Below are 15,499 nucleotides of genomic sequence, written 5' to 3'. Positions count from 1 at the left end.
AGTATTTTCCCCCACCTTCATCTGTGTATTTCAACATATATAGGGAGTTAATCACTAAAAGTGTCAAAGGGCTCTACAAATTATACAAGCAGTAAAGTAAAATGCCCCAAAATTATTCAAAAATCCCTGTGGGGAAAAAATCCTTGGCTAAAAGATTTTGTTCTCAAGGCCTTCCCAACTACTGGGTATCATGATCATTTGCCATATTTCCAGAGAAGAGCATTCCCGAGCTCAGGGGTGGCCTCTGAGGAGGCCCAAAATCTTTCTAACCAGAAACAACTGAAGTTGCATCTCTCATACAAATCTTAATAAGGGGGGAATCATATAACTGAGGTCTGGCCGGCCACCACTCTTTTAACCTTCCCAAAAGCATTTAAGACCTGACTTTTCCCCCAAGCACTGGGATAGGGAGACTGGCATGGGATGAATGTGTTGCATCTGCACCGGAAAGTTTAGCTGTGGTGCCAGGTCTTTTTATTTTTTGTTTTACTGTTTTTATTTCACTGTTTGTATATATTGTTTTCAGCCTTGGGTTGCAAGCTGCCCAGAGTTTGGTTTAAGATGGGGGTGCTATATAAATGTTTGAAATAAAAAAACAAACAAACAAACAAACAAATAGTTAAATAGTAAGAATAGGTGTTTCCCCTGGCTGGTTCTAGATGTATGGACTTCAACTCCCAGAATTCTCAGCAGTAACCATGCAGAAGTCCACACATCTGGAAGCTGACAAGGAAGGGAAGTCCAGACATTCTGTCTTGCTCTGTGGCATCATGGGGTATGGAGGCTAGCCATTTGGAGTTGCAGTCCACTGAATCATGCACCCGTTGCTTCTTCTAGCCCATCCTTCTTGTTTGCTAAGAGTTTCTCTGATTCTGTTTCCATAATTTAAGGTGTCCCATTGCGTGACAGGATGTAGAATTCTATTACATATGTAAGTCCCATAATATGTATTATTATGATCGGCCCAAATCAATCCCCCCAGGATGAAGGCCTCTTCAGTGAAGGTTATGGACCATAATCTACCATGCTGGTCTAGTGCAGGTTGGTAGCTTAATGTTTTTTGACTTCCTGGACTAGGGCTGAGAGAGAGTGACTGACCCAAAGTCACCCAGCCACCTTCCGTGACTAAGGGAGGACTAGAACCTGAGGCTTCCCACCCTTAGTCTAGCAGGTTAACCGCACCACACTGGCTCTCTTGGTTATATGTGTTGTTGTTGTTGTTGTTTATTCGTTTAGTCGCTTCCGACTCTTCGTGACTTCATGGACCAGCCCACGCCAGAGCTTCCTGTCGGTCGCCAACACCCCCAGCTCCCCCAGGGACAAGTCCGTCACCTCTAGAATATCATCCATCCACCTCGCCCTTGGTCGGCCCCTCTTCCTTTTGCCTTCCACTCTCCCTAGCATCAGCATCTTCTCCAGGGTGTCCTGTCTTCTCATTATGTGGCCAAAGTATTTCAGTTTGGCCTTTAATATCGTTCCCTCAAGTGAGCAGTCTGGCTTAATTTCCTGGAGGATGGACTGGTTTGATCTTCTGGCAGTCCAAGGCACTCTCAGAATTTTCCTCCAACACCAACAGTTCAAAAGCATCGATCTTCCTTCTCTCAGCCTTCCTTATGGTCCAGCTCTCGCAGCCATATGTTACTACGGGGAACACCATTGCTTTAACTATGCAGGCCTTTGTTGTCAGTGTGATGTCTCTGCTCTTAACTATTTTATCGAGATTTGTCATTGCTCTTCTCCCAAGGATTAAGCGTCTTCTGATTTCCTGACTGCAGTCAGCATCTGCAGTAATCTTTGCACCTAGGAATACAAAGTTTTTCACTGCTTCTACATTTTCTCCCTCTATTTGCCAGTTATCAATCAAGCTGGTTGCCATAATCTTGGTTTTTTTGAGGTTTAGCTGCAAGCCAGCTTTTGCACTTTCTTCTTTCACCTTCATCATAAGGCTCCTCAGTTCCTCTTCGCTTTCAGCCATCAAAGTGGTCTCATCTGCATATCTGAGATTGTTAATGTTTCTTCCAGAGATTTTAACTCCAGCCTTGGATTCCTCAAGCCCAGCATGTCGCATGATGTGTTCTGCGTACAAGTTGAATAGGTAGAGTGAGAGTATACAGCCCTGCCATACTCCTTTCCCAATCTTAAACCAGTCCGTTGTTCCGTGGTCTGTTCTTACTGTCGCTACCTGGTCGTTATACAGATTCTTCAGGAGGCAGACAAGATGACTTGGTATCCCCATACCGCTAAGAACTTGCCACAATTTGTTACGGTCCACACAGTCAAAGGCTTTAGAATAGTCAATAAAACAGAAATAGATGTTTTTCTGAAACTCCCTGGCTTTTTCCATTATCCAGCGGATATTGGCAATTTGGTCTCTAGTTCCTCTGCCTTTTCTAAACCCAGCCTGTACATCTGGCAATTCTCGCTCCATGAACTGCTGAAGTCTACCTTGCAGGATCTTGAGCATTACCTTACTGGCATGTGAAATGAGTGCCACTGTTCGATAGTTTGAGCATTCTTTAGTGTTTCCCTTTTTTGGTATGGGGATATAAGTTGATTTTTTCCAGTCTGATGGCCATTCTTGTGTTTTCCAAATTTGCTGGCATATAGCACGACAGCATCATCTTGCAAGATTTTGAACAGTTCAGCTGGGATGCCGTTGTCTCCTCCTGCCTTGTTATTAGCAATGCTTCTTAAGGCCCACTCAACCTCACTCTTCAGGATGTCTGGCTCTAGCTCACTGACCACACCGTCAAAGCTATCCCCGATATTGTTATCCTTCCTATACAGGTCTTCTGTATATTCTTGCCACCTCTTCTTGATCTCTTCTTCTTCTGTTAGGTCCTTGTCATCTTTGTTTTTGATCATACCCATTTTGGCCTGGAATTTACCTCCGATGTTTCTAATTTTCTGGAAGAGGTCTCTTGTCCTTCCTATTCTATTGTCTTCTTCCACTTCCGCGCATTGCTTGGTTAAAAATAATTCCTTATCTCTTCTGGCTAACCTCTGGAATTTTGCATTTAATTGGGCATATCTCCCCCTATCACTGTTGCCTTTTGCTTTCCTTCTTTCTTGGGCTACTTCTAGTGTCTCAGCAGACAGCCATTTTGCCTTCTTGGTTTTCTCTTTCTTTGGGATGTATTTTGTTGCCGCCTCCTGAACAATGTTGCGAACTTCTGTCCAGAATTCTTCCGGGACCCTATCTACTAAGTCCAGTCCCTTAAATCTATTCTTCACCTCCACTGCATATTCCTTAGGAATATTAGTGAGCTCATATCTAGCTGATCTGTGGGTCTTCCCTAATCTCTTTAGTCTGATCCTAAATTGTGCAAGAAGAAGTTCGTGATCGGAACTACAGTCAGCTCCAGGTCTTCTTTTTACCAACTGTACAGATGTCCGCCACCTTTGGCTGCAAATGATGTAGTCAATCTGATTTCGGTGTTGTCCATCTGGGGAAGTCCATGTATAAAGCCATCTCTTAGGTTGTTGGAAGAGAATGTTTGTTATGCAGAGTGAATTGTCTTGGCAAAATTCTATCAGCCTATGTCCTGCTTCGTTTTGTTCTCCCAGGCCATGCTTACCTGTAATTCCAGGTGTCATTTGACTGCCCACCTTAGCATTCCAGTCTCCTGTGATGAAAATAACATCTCTTTTAGGCGTGTCGTCCAGTAGGTGCTGCAGATCCTCATAGAACTGCTCTACTTCAGCTTCTTCAGCATTTGTGGTTGGGGCGTATATTTGGATCACTATGATGTTAGATGGCTTGCCCTGAATTCAAATTGAGATCATTCTGTCGTTTTTTGGATTGTATCCAAGCACTGCTTTAGCCACTTTACTATTAATTATGAAGGCTACTCCATTTCTTCTGTGGTCCCCTTGTCCACAGTAGTAGATCTGGTGGTCATTTGATGTGAAGTGGCCCATTCCAGTCCATTTCAGTTCACTGATGCCCAAAATGTCTATCTTTAATCTTGACATCTCACCGATAACCACATCCAATTTGCCCTGGCTCATAGATCTTACATTCCAGGTTCCAACGGTGTGTTGATCCTTAGAACATCGGATTCGCCGTTCACCACCAGCACCGTCGGCCGCTAGCCGTCCTTTCGGCTTTGAGCTAGCTGCGTCATCACGTCTGGGGCTAGTTGAGCTCATCCTCTGTTCCTCCCCAGTAGCATTGTGATCATCTTCTGACCTGGGGGTCTCATCTTCCGATGGTATACCGACATATCTCTGGTTGTACTGATCCATTTAGTTTTCACGGCAAGAATACTGGGGTGGGTTGCCATTACCTTCCCCAGGGATCACATTTAGTCTGACCTCTCTGTCATGACCTTCCCGTCTTGGGTGGCCCTTCACGGTTTAGCTCATGGCATCATTGAGGTGCTCAAGCTCCAGCACCACGACAAGGTAACGATCCTTTGCTGAAGTTGGTTATATGTACAGATCTTTATTTACCTACTGAGCCATCAAAGCAGTCTAAATCTGGTCCATGTCTGCACTGCAGATATTAAAATCTTATTCTATTGCATCTATTTGTGAAAATCTGCATTAGTTGTCATTTGCATCCTTTATTTTTACTATTTCTATTATACTACCTTTGTTATTGTCATTATTTAAATTTACATCCCTCCAGGTATTCAAACATATGAGGTTTGCTATGAAATTTTCTCTAAGGTATGTTTTTTAAAGCATAACACCAATTTCCCCATCCAACTTTATTTGTAAGCAGTGTTCCCAAATATTTTTGAGCTGAGGATGACAGGATTTGGGGGCTTAGTTTCCAGCTGCTTGCCTATACCATGATATAAAGCCAGTTTCACATTTTGTTCCCAGTAAAATCTATTACATATTTCTTCTACTTCCTGGTGTCATTAGGCTATGTTTTTCCAGGGATATTCCCTTCATCAAAACCTTTTCATTTTCCATTCATGCCACAAACTGTCCCATTTTCTGATGGGTCTTCATTGACCTAATTGCAAGCAAAAGGCAGTAATTACATATACAACCACAAGAGGTCTCTCTTGAACATTCAGAGTTCCATTAGAATGTCAAGAAAGAAAGTCATCCCCAGACTTCAGGCAATTCTTGATAAAGATAATGCCTGTTTCCCTATAATCTAATTCTAGCTTGCTGGGTGGTGGTGGGAAGAATCTGACCTTTCATTTGCAAGCTTTGATAATTTAGAGAGTACTTTGCTTTTAGGATAAGTTGCTGAAGACTTAGCTCCAGAAGAGGTATGAAATTTATTTAGGAATTTTTTTTAAAAAAATGCTCACTTTAGATTTTTATCTCCCCTTTTCTGCCAGGCATTCACACATGGAATAGAATCCTCTGAGCTTGGCTACATCTTGAGAAACAATGGTTTGCTGCAAGTTAATGAGGAATGACTCAGGAATAGGCATTAGAATATTTCTGCTGTTCTGTTTTGAGATTTTTTTTTTCTCTGACTTACTTTGGCCTTTCCATCTTTACTTTCTTGTGAAGATGAGCCCTATATACATTTTACTGAAATACTGCAAAACCAAGGAAGCAAGATTGATGTTCTTGTATATATACGATGGGGTATTTTGCTAATATTTATTATTTATTTATTATTCAAATTTAATTACTGCCCATCTCCCCCAAAAGAGGGACTCTGTACCAGCACTGCTGTAGAAAGTAAGGATGATGACCTTGATGGAGATACACAGGCTCTGTTGCATAGGCAAAAGGGGCTGAAGCATTTTTTAAGTCCAGAACATCCAAGTAACCTTCAGAAGCAGCTCAGATACCTCCGTAGATCACCGAATGATAAGAAGGAGAAGGAGATGCAGCAGAATCAGACTTACAAGATTCTGTTATTATAGCCAATCTCAGAAAAAGTAGTTTTGATAACAAGTGGGTCCACTGATACTGCTTAAAGTCAGTGTTTAGTCAAGGCTTGTGGCTGTATATGAGCACTAGTAAAGCGACATCAAAAAGGAATCTTGATAGAATATGTACAGTACAATGAATGATATACAGTAAAAATAATGCAAAAATTGTCCTGAAAGACCTGCTCTTGGAATTTCACCAATGTGCCTAACCTTTTAAAATTCTCAGTTAACAGTCATTACACTGTGTAGCTGTGGATTACATATACTAATTGTGGCATTATCACTTCATTGTACATTCTGAGGGGATATGCTTTTTCTGTTCTTTTTGGAGGATGTCAGAATTGGCAAGATGGTGGACAGCGCTCAACTTCTTTGAATGTGCATGCAATGTCAACACATCTACAAAAGGGGGCAGGGGAAGAAATGGACTGAATATGGCTCTGCAAAAAGCAGAGCCGACAACCACAGCAGAATGAAGAGCTGGTGAGTAGACCAGCTCTTTTTAATTCTTCTCCAGAGAAGAAGAGGACTTGAGATCACCCACAAGTGCCCCAGACTGTTGCTCCTTGCAAGGAGACTACAAGACAGTGGTCTCTGGTGGGTTTAGAGCTCTGGGAGATGAGGGAATAGCCATCTTGCTCAAACCGCAGTCCGTGCCTTTGAAAAGACACTGGGTTCGCATGCTTCCTTTTCTAATCTCTTTCGAAAACTGCTTGTTAACTGCTTTTCAGCTATTAGGAACCTTTGGATCAGCAAGTTTTACAGAACCAGGCGAGTTTCCTTCAATCCTTAGCGAAGAGGTTTTAAATACATGTTTAATGACTTAAAAACATTATTATTATTTGAATAAACAGCAAAGGGGTGATTAGGACTTTGAATTTACAAAGTTACAAGTGAACGAAGGGTCCGGGTAAATTTGAAATAAGATTTTGGAATTAATTATAAAGAATCCCTCCCATGGGAAAAAGCTTTTGTATTGAATTCTTTTTAAAAAAACACAGTAAGATAAGACTAAAAATTGGACACTAGAGGGAATTTAAGATTATAATTAAAAAAGAAACACTCAAACTCAACTTACAATTACAGAATGATGCAAAATATTTTAACACTGGACATACTGTAAGATATTTTTGAACAATGGACCCAGAAGTTAATTTTAAGAGGGTCTACCTCTATAGATAGACTGTGTTTAAAAGATGTTATGGAAGAGGAATAAATATTACCTGAAAAGATTGAGACTGATTTGAAAGTAGATTTAAAAATGACAGGCTACAAGAATGACATGGAAAAAGATGTTACACTGGACATACAAAAGAAGCCTGCTGATGTCTTAATAATTAAAAGAAATACAAATAACAAATCAAGAGAGTGACCTGGATAATTTTCCTATACTGGATTTACAAAAGAGATTTTTTATCGTTTTGAAGAATTTTGTGAGAAGGGACAAAGAAAAAATGAAAAGAAATCAAGTTCAGGGATGTTATTTGAAGGGACTAAAGATTCAGATTGTTAGAACTAAAAGGAAGGAATATAAATTTGGTTTATTTGAGCAAGGTGAAAATAAATATGTTGTTATCCCTGGTAACACTTAATAGACTTTTGCTGAGATCAGGATTGAAATGATGAGGCTTTATAGATTCGTTTATAGATAAGAGATGGAATATGGGAAGAAGAGATCATTTATTGCATTTTAAGAGAAGGTGAAAAGTTACTAAAATTGTTTATACTTGTGATGAAGGGGGAAGTCACTTCTTTATATATTACTTTTCTTTTACTATATTCTTAGTTTTTCTTTCTTTTCTATTTTTCTATTTTTTTTTCTTTTCTACACCTTCTATTTTTTCTTTTTATTCTTCTATTTTTTAAATTTGTATTAGTTTTTGTTGTAATCTTTAATAAAGTTACTATTAAAGAAATACAAAGATGGGCAGGGATTGCATTTCAGCCCTCCATCCATCATCTTGCCAATGTTGATACCATTCCCCGCTGGCCGATGGACATCTCTGAAGAGAACCGATGGGTAAAAATTGCAAAGAGGCAAATTTTGGCTAAAGATGTAGAGTATTATCTTTTTTAACAATGGAAATGGCCTTTTGTTTTCTAGGATTTTAAAGCAGAGGCAAGGCATCCAGAAATGGTAGAATTACTGGATTCTGCAACATTTGCTCTGAATTGCTGGTATCCTGGCTCAGCATGTAAAGCCAAGACAATAGAAGCTTCAACAAGTCCGTTTATTCACAGGGAACAGCCAAACATAATAGCCAGATCACATAAAATAGCTACAAGCAAGCCTCCCCCCTACAGACAGGGCTACAAAAAAATCCAATTATTACAGGCAGCTGCGTAATAGGCCTTTGCTGAATCAGCCCCACTTAAAGGCTTACCACAGTATGGCACAGATTCATTTACTGGGCAAGCAGAAGAATGAAGTAGCGCTCAGTGATCTCCTGAGGATCAAGAATCCTCAGGCCTAGGATTCTAAGTGCCTTCCTTGATCTGTCCAGAACTTTTGAGAAAATGAGGTGAACATGAGCTGATGAGGAAAAGATATTTCTCAAACTGTCCTTCTCTGTGCAAACTTCTTTTCATGCCTTCCTTAGTCATCTTTTAACATGTCTTCTAAACGAATTTTGTTTAAAAAAAAAGCTTCAAGTGTATTGACCTTCCCTGAAGATGCTTCAATTCCCTTTTTGCAGGAAATTATGACCCCACCCCCCACCTCAAAAGCAACGACGCTTTTTCTTTTTTTCCCCCAGTGAATTTATTAGAAGCAGAGAACCCTCACCTTCAAGATAAAGAAATAAAAGGCAAGGAGAAACATTAAATTAAAAGGCTTAGGAGTCCCGTATGAGCAGTCAGCAAATTTACAATGAAATCATGCTTCCTCTGATGTAATCCCTTTGTGTTCTGGGTGGTCTATGACCAACCTAGTGCTCAATGGATAATAGCTATAATGATAGTTATATTACATCATCATTATATCACGATATCATGAAAATGCCTATTTCAGTACTTGGAAAAAAACGCATGTAAGTTTTTGAACTTAATGGAATTCCTAACTACATTGAGATAAAGAGAGGGAGATTCACAAGTATCATGTCTGAAAGGATGAACTCTTTCATTACATTTATTTTGCATATTATTTTCTTGCTGTGTACAGGTAGTCCTTGGGTTATGACAGCAACTGGGACCAGGATTGCCATCGCTAAGCGATGCAGTTGTAAAGTGTGATTCATGTGACCGCATCACTCAGTGATGGCAATCCAGGCAGTCCCAGGTGCTGTCCTAACCCCAAGACAGGCAGGTCGTTAAGCGGGAAGCAGCCGGAGTGCCAAGTAAGGAGCGCAGGGGTGCCCCAGGGAGGTGGGAAAGGCCCCAGGATGCCTGGCACAGGCTGCAAGCGAGTTGGGGGAGCGAAGGTGCTGCGATGCAGCACAAGTGCAGGGAGGCTGAGGGAAGGAGGGTGTGGGTCAGCATGAGCATGTGGGAGTGCAAGGAGGCCGAAGGAAGGAGGGTGCAGCACTGTGAGCATGTATGAGCGCAGGGAGGCTGAGGGAAGGATGGTGTAGGTTGGTGCAAGTGCAGGGAGGCTGATGGAAGGCAGGCATGATGCGATGCACAGGAAGATGGGGGGACTTACCAGAGCAACTTACAACCTTTCCTGCCAGCTTCCCCATTGGCTTTGCTTGTGGGAAGCTGGCAAGGAAGAACACAAATGGCGATCATGTGACCATGGGACGCTGTGACTGTCATAAGTGCAAGCTGGTTGCCAAACAGCCAAATTGCAATCACAGGACCAAGGGAGTGCTGCAACAGTTGGAACTTCAAGGACCTGTCATAAGTACCATTCATTCAGCACCGTCGCAACTTCAGATAAGGATGGTTTGTATAAGAATATAGACCTATGTAACCTGGAACCCTGGAAAGCCTTGATGACCCTTTCCCCTAACAGGAACAATAGGTAGCAGTTTCAAGTCATTCCAGTCTCCTCCAGTGAAGTCGGAAGAACTAAACTGATCTACCAGGATGCCTGAGAAGAGACATTTCTATTGGAACCCTCGCCCTGCCAATGTGGGTTTTCTCATACCTTAGAGAATATAAGGTGAGAACCATCAGTTTAGTGTTTCTGAACAACTCTTCCATTGGCAACAAGGCAGCAGAAAGGAGTTGTGTTTGTTTTTTGAAGCAACCATTGTAATTTATAGCCAGTAGTATTCCTTTTTGTTTTGCTGTAAGTTTTCCAAACTGTTGTGGGTCTTCCATATTGGTTTCCTAAAAACCGTGTTCACAATGGCCCATGGGTGTCACAAATCTGATATTGGACCCCCTTCCACTCCCACAGCTGACGCCATCTGGAGGGGGACATGGTCCTCCACATGGTGAGCAAGCCATACGGTAGAAGGCAGGGCAGCTCCCCACATCTCTGCAAAGAGGCATGGCATCTGTACACACATCTCTGCTTGGGCCACAGGTGGTCATTCCAGCACCATGGTTTGTCACAAGCTTTCTACCTGGCCAACATATATCATGGGGTCCATGCATGGCAATATGCTCATTAAACATGGGCTCTGTGTTATTTTTGCAGTGCTTTCTCCCTTGCAAGAAGTCCTATTTGGTCTTCAGCATCAGATTTTGCTGCTTCAAGAGTTGGACCTGTGATTCCCCCCAAAATCATTCCCCATGGGGGGAGAGAGGTAGAAAAAAGAGGGCTGTGAATCAGTGGTGGATGATTTCACCCTGGAAGTGACCAGGATGAAAAGAAATGAGACCACCGGTCTACAGTGGTCCCAGAGCCAGAAGGTATTGTTAATTTCAGTGGAACTCACTTTATCAATGAAACAGGCAGATTTGCTGTTGAGATGCTGGAGTTCATTCTTCTCCTGGAACTTTGCTGCTTGGGCTCTGCTATCAATCGCCAAGTGGAGAGGCTGCAGCAATGTCTCCTTGCATGACATGGAAGGGGACACTGAACCCAGAACTCCTGAAATCATAGCCATATCCAGTGCTACTAGAGCCATATCCACTGCCACTGCCCCAACAGCCAATGCAAGACCTTCAAAGTAGGCAACTACTCACATCAGTTTTGGGACCACAAGAGGTGACCCCACCCAGACTCCTGTTACTGAAGTAACCTGCTCATGGCCCTACTAGAGCAGGGAGCCCTGGCCTGGGATGCACCCCCTGTGGGTTGTAGGACAGCAGAACAGGAGATGAAATTTCTGTGGCCACACACAGGGACTGAGTGGCAAGACATGATGTTCTAGGAGAGTTGGGCTTGGAAAAGAAGGTCAAGGCAAATGCAGAGCGAAAGGGTCAAACATACTATGGTTAGCTGTAGACCAACTTGTCCTTTATACTGGTTTGGGGCAGCTGGGTTTGGCCCATGTTAAAATGTGGAAACAAGCACTTTCCCAAATTTGTTAGCTTGTTAAGTTTAAGGGAACCAATTGCTCATCAGCTGGGTGTTTATCACACCTCTCCATGACTTTCATGCTGATGCAATTAAAAGGCTTTAGGGATTTCACAGAGTCATTGTTTACTACACTTACAGTGCCACACATTAAAGTGCTTATTCTCCCCTCCCCTTTTGAGGGGAAGGAAATAAAGTTACTCAGCACAGGGATAATCCAAGGTTAGCGGCCTTGTTCTTATCTCCCCTTCCTGCCTATGCCAGTAGTCTGCAGCCTTGATCTTGCAAACCGTTTGGTTACTGCAGGAACTCATGGGATTTTTTGCAAAATTTCTAAGCTGCTGAGAAAGTGGAAGTTAAAGCAACGTGAAATGAGCACACACTCATAGCAATAAATCTGCAGAAAGCAACACAGTTTGCCATGGAATATTTACAGCAGAGGTGGGTGGATCATTTCAGCCCCAAGAACCACACGCAATGCTGGAAGGCGGTTCATGCATTGCCCTAGTAAAGAAGTCTATGGTCCCTCGACCTTGCCCTCGACAATGTCCTGAAAATCCAGCTGAGCATAGAAGTCAGAATGCTATATCCTCTAACTTCTGAACTGAGAGTACTGTATTATCCTCAGGCCTTCCCACAAATTGGTAGTGGTAGCGAAAGGTCCCCCGTGCAAGCACCGAGCCACGTCTGACCCTTTTGGGGGACTCCGCTTTCGCGACGTTTTCTTGGCAGACTATAGCGGGGTGGTTTGCCATTGCCTTCCCCAGTCGTCACCTTCCCCAGCAAGCCGGGTGCTCATTTTACCAACCTCGGAAGGACGGAAGGCGGAGTCGACCTGAGCCGGCCACCCAAGAGAGAATCCAGCTTCCGCTGGGATTGAACTTGGGTCGTGGGGAGAGTTTCGGTTGCAACACTGCCGCCTGCCACTCTGCACCACAAGAGGCTCCTGGTAGTGGTAAGGGGCAAGGAAATGGGGATGGGAAGTGAGCCTTATAGGCAGTCACTGAGACCCATGAAGAAGGTTTGGGGGGCTAAATAGTCCTATAGGGTCACCCTCTGTAGAGATCACCAGTACTATTATTGACAAAAAACAGCTTTTGCCTTCCCTGCAATGGGCTATCTTACGGCTAAGGCATGTAGTCCCATCCCTTCACTCTGCCACATCTATTGGCCACTCTCCCAGTGACACTTATTGTAGCCATGTAAAGGACTAGATATATGCATTTACTGTATGTTACCATTATACGCAGATCTTTTCCCTATACCCTTTTACATACATGTATCATTAATCAAATGTATTTTTTTTTCACTACAAATCAAGCATCTGTTTTTCTACTTGATTCTGAAGGGCTTTAAGGGTGGTTGTTTTTTTATATAAATTCTTATTGGTCTTTTGAGTGTATTTTGTTTTTGGAAGGGGCAGAGGGTGATAGCAGTGCTGGTGCTGGTGTTCTTTATGGCATGTGTGCCCATCCGTCTTAAACCTCCCTGGCTGCCTACACTTTGCAATCTGCCAAAGCCCCATGGGAGGAGCTCCCTTATGCTGACTTCCCTTGGGACTTAAGAAGAATGCAGGAAGACAGGCAGGCTGCAGACCGCTGGAGAAATTAAGGTCCTATCACTCGGAGGTAGAGATACATGTAGCATATATCTACTCTTTTTTTTTTTAATCTGTTTAATCATGTCCAATTCTCTGAGATTGCCTGGACAAGTCCCTACAATTTTCCTGGCAGGTTTTTCAGAAGTGGTTGCCCTTGCCTTCTTCCTAGGGCTGAGAGAGAGTGACTGGCCCAAGGTCACCCAGCTGGTTTTGTGCCTCAGGTGGGACTAGAACTCACCGTCTCTCCCGGTTTCTAGCCTGGTGCCTTAACCACTGCACCAGACTGGCTCTCACACATCTACCCTACATGTAAGCAATTTGCTAACTCAGATCTCTAGGCTTACCAGATGAATATGTGACTTTCATGAGTTCACCCTGAAATATGATTCTACTACTCATGAGTCCCTGTCACATATAGCAGGGATTTTCAAACTATTTCAGGCCATGGAACCTGTTAGTTAAGAAGGGGGAAAAAAGTATTTGAAGCCCTGATCAAGAGGTGAATCTCTAGTGATAGAAATTGGGTTTGAGTGAAATTCTTTTCCCCTTTAGTCTCTCACAGAATCCCATCACATTTGGCAGAACAGAGTTTGAAAAACCCTGACATACAGAATACATATGAGGAGGATACAATTTGCTCTGCATTGAATGAAAGAGGCACATTTAGAAGGGAGAATGCCTACAGGAGGTTTTTAAGGAATGCTGGAAGAAGATTTCGGGAGTATTGCTAGCACATTTCAGTGAAAGCAAAATTCAGGGCAGCTTTGGGTGAGTCTTAATCAGATGACTCATTTGTGGAGATTTTGAAAAAGCCAAATGAATGGCAACTCTATACCTGGTAGAATAAGATTTGCAAAATTCTTTAAAAAATTTGTAAGTTGCAACACCTCCAATGTTCTCAGGTCTAGCAAGCAACTTGTTAGCCATGGCTAAACAGGTATTGTTGTAGATTATCTGGACCTACCTAGTATTTTACAGTTAGACTGCAGTTTCTTTTCTCACTGAATCATGATTGTAAAATGACATTTTGGGTCATAAAACTTATATAGCCTATAATTTACTTTTAGGGAAGTTTAAAAGGTGCCATACCCTGAACTTGACACCTAGGAGTACATTTACTCTTTATCAAACACACAGTAGGATTTGTGTGTGTTCAGTAAGGCTGCTCAAAAGTTGACACCATAAAGATAATTTCAGTTGACAGATTATTAATCCATACAAAGTACATATGTATGGACTAGTCTTGACATTTAAGTTTAAAAAAAGAAAAAAACCCTCATAGATAACTAAGGACTGTTTTCTCATCTCTGTTTTATCTCAGAATAATTGATGTAATTATTGATTTATTATTGATGAAAACCAGGATGAGTCTTATCTTGAATATGGACAAATCAGATGGCCTTCAGAATGCACTGAAGTATATATGAACTAAAGGTGACTGAAATTACTTGGAGCAAATGATGATGATGATGATGATGATGATGATACATAGACAATACATTATTTTGATACAGTGGTATTTGTACAATATTGACTAAAGACTGGATTTATTTTTCCTGTTTATCCATTAACCCTAAAAGGAAAAGTTCTGGCTTCAGCTGAATATTGATCTTTAAAATCCCTCTATATCAAAGTATGTATTTGAATCCAATATTTTTTAGCTTTTTTACATGTCTACCAACCATGATAAAATGTTCCTTCATGCTGTTCACATTTCCAACACACATTTGAAGTGCCTTTATACATTCTAGATAATTTCTCTGGTGTCATGTACCAATGATACATCATTTTATAAAAATTCTCTTTGAGATCATAACACAATGTAAATTTCAGCCCTTTCAACCACATATTTTCCCACTGATCCATTATGATTTAAAATGTCAATGTTAATGAGCATCAGAATATTTAGCGTTTTCATTCAGAACTGAATGAAAACCGCTGCAGACTGTATTTGTTGTACAATAAAGATTTTTGTTTTAAGCTGATTACTTAGTATTAAGGTCTCCAGTGTATTGTTACTAAATATTATTTGTGCCTGTTGGGGAAAAAAAGATGAAGAAAGCAAATTTGACTATTAAAATACGAAGGAAAAAAAAAAGAAAGAGAAAAAGAAAAAAAAGAAAAAGAAAGGTATTTGGTTTCTAACTTCCCCCCTTTTGTGCTTCTGCTAATTTGCAATATTTATAAACAATTGGGTCCCCTTACAAGCCAGAGTGTAAGTGTTTGCATTTGCCATGCTGTGTGATGTACGTATGAGAACCACTGTTGCTTAAATTTGGTTTAAACTTCTATTGTGAATATATACTGTTAATTTTGCCATTGCTACATATTCTCTCTTCAGCAAAGGATTGTTACCTTGTCGTGGTGCTGGAGCTTGAGCACCTCAGTGATGCCATGAGCTAAACCGTGAAGGGCCACCCAAGACGGGAAGGTCATGACAGAGAGGTCAGACTAAATGCGATCCCTGGGGAAGGTAATGGCAACCCACCCCAGTATTCTTGCCGTGAAAACTAAATGGATCGGTACAACCAGAGATATGTTGCTATACCATCGGAAGATGAGACCCCCAGGTCGGAAGATGGTCAAAATGCTACTGGGGAGAAACAGAGGATGAATTCAACTAGCCCCAGACGT

Source organism: Candoia aspera, chromosome 2, assembly GCF_035149785.1.
Source record: "Candoia aspera isolate rCanAsp1 chromosome 2, rCanAsp1.hap2, whole genome shotgun sequence".
Taxonomy (NCBI): domain Eukaryota; kingdom Metazoa; phylum Chordata; class Lepidosauria; order Squamata; family Boidae; genus Candoia; species Candoia aspera.
This window is presented reverse-complemented; position numbering follows the sequence as displayed.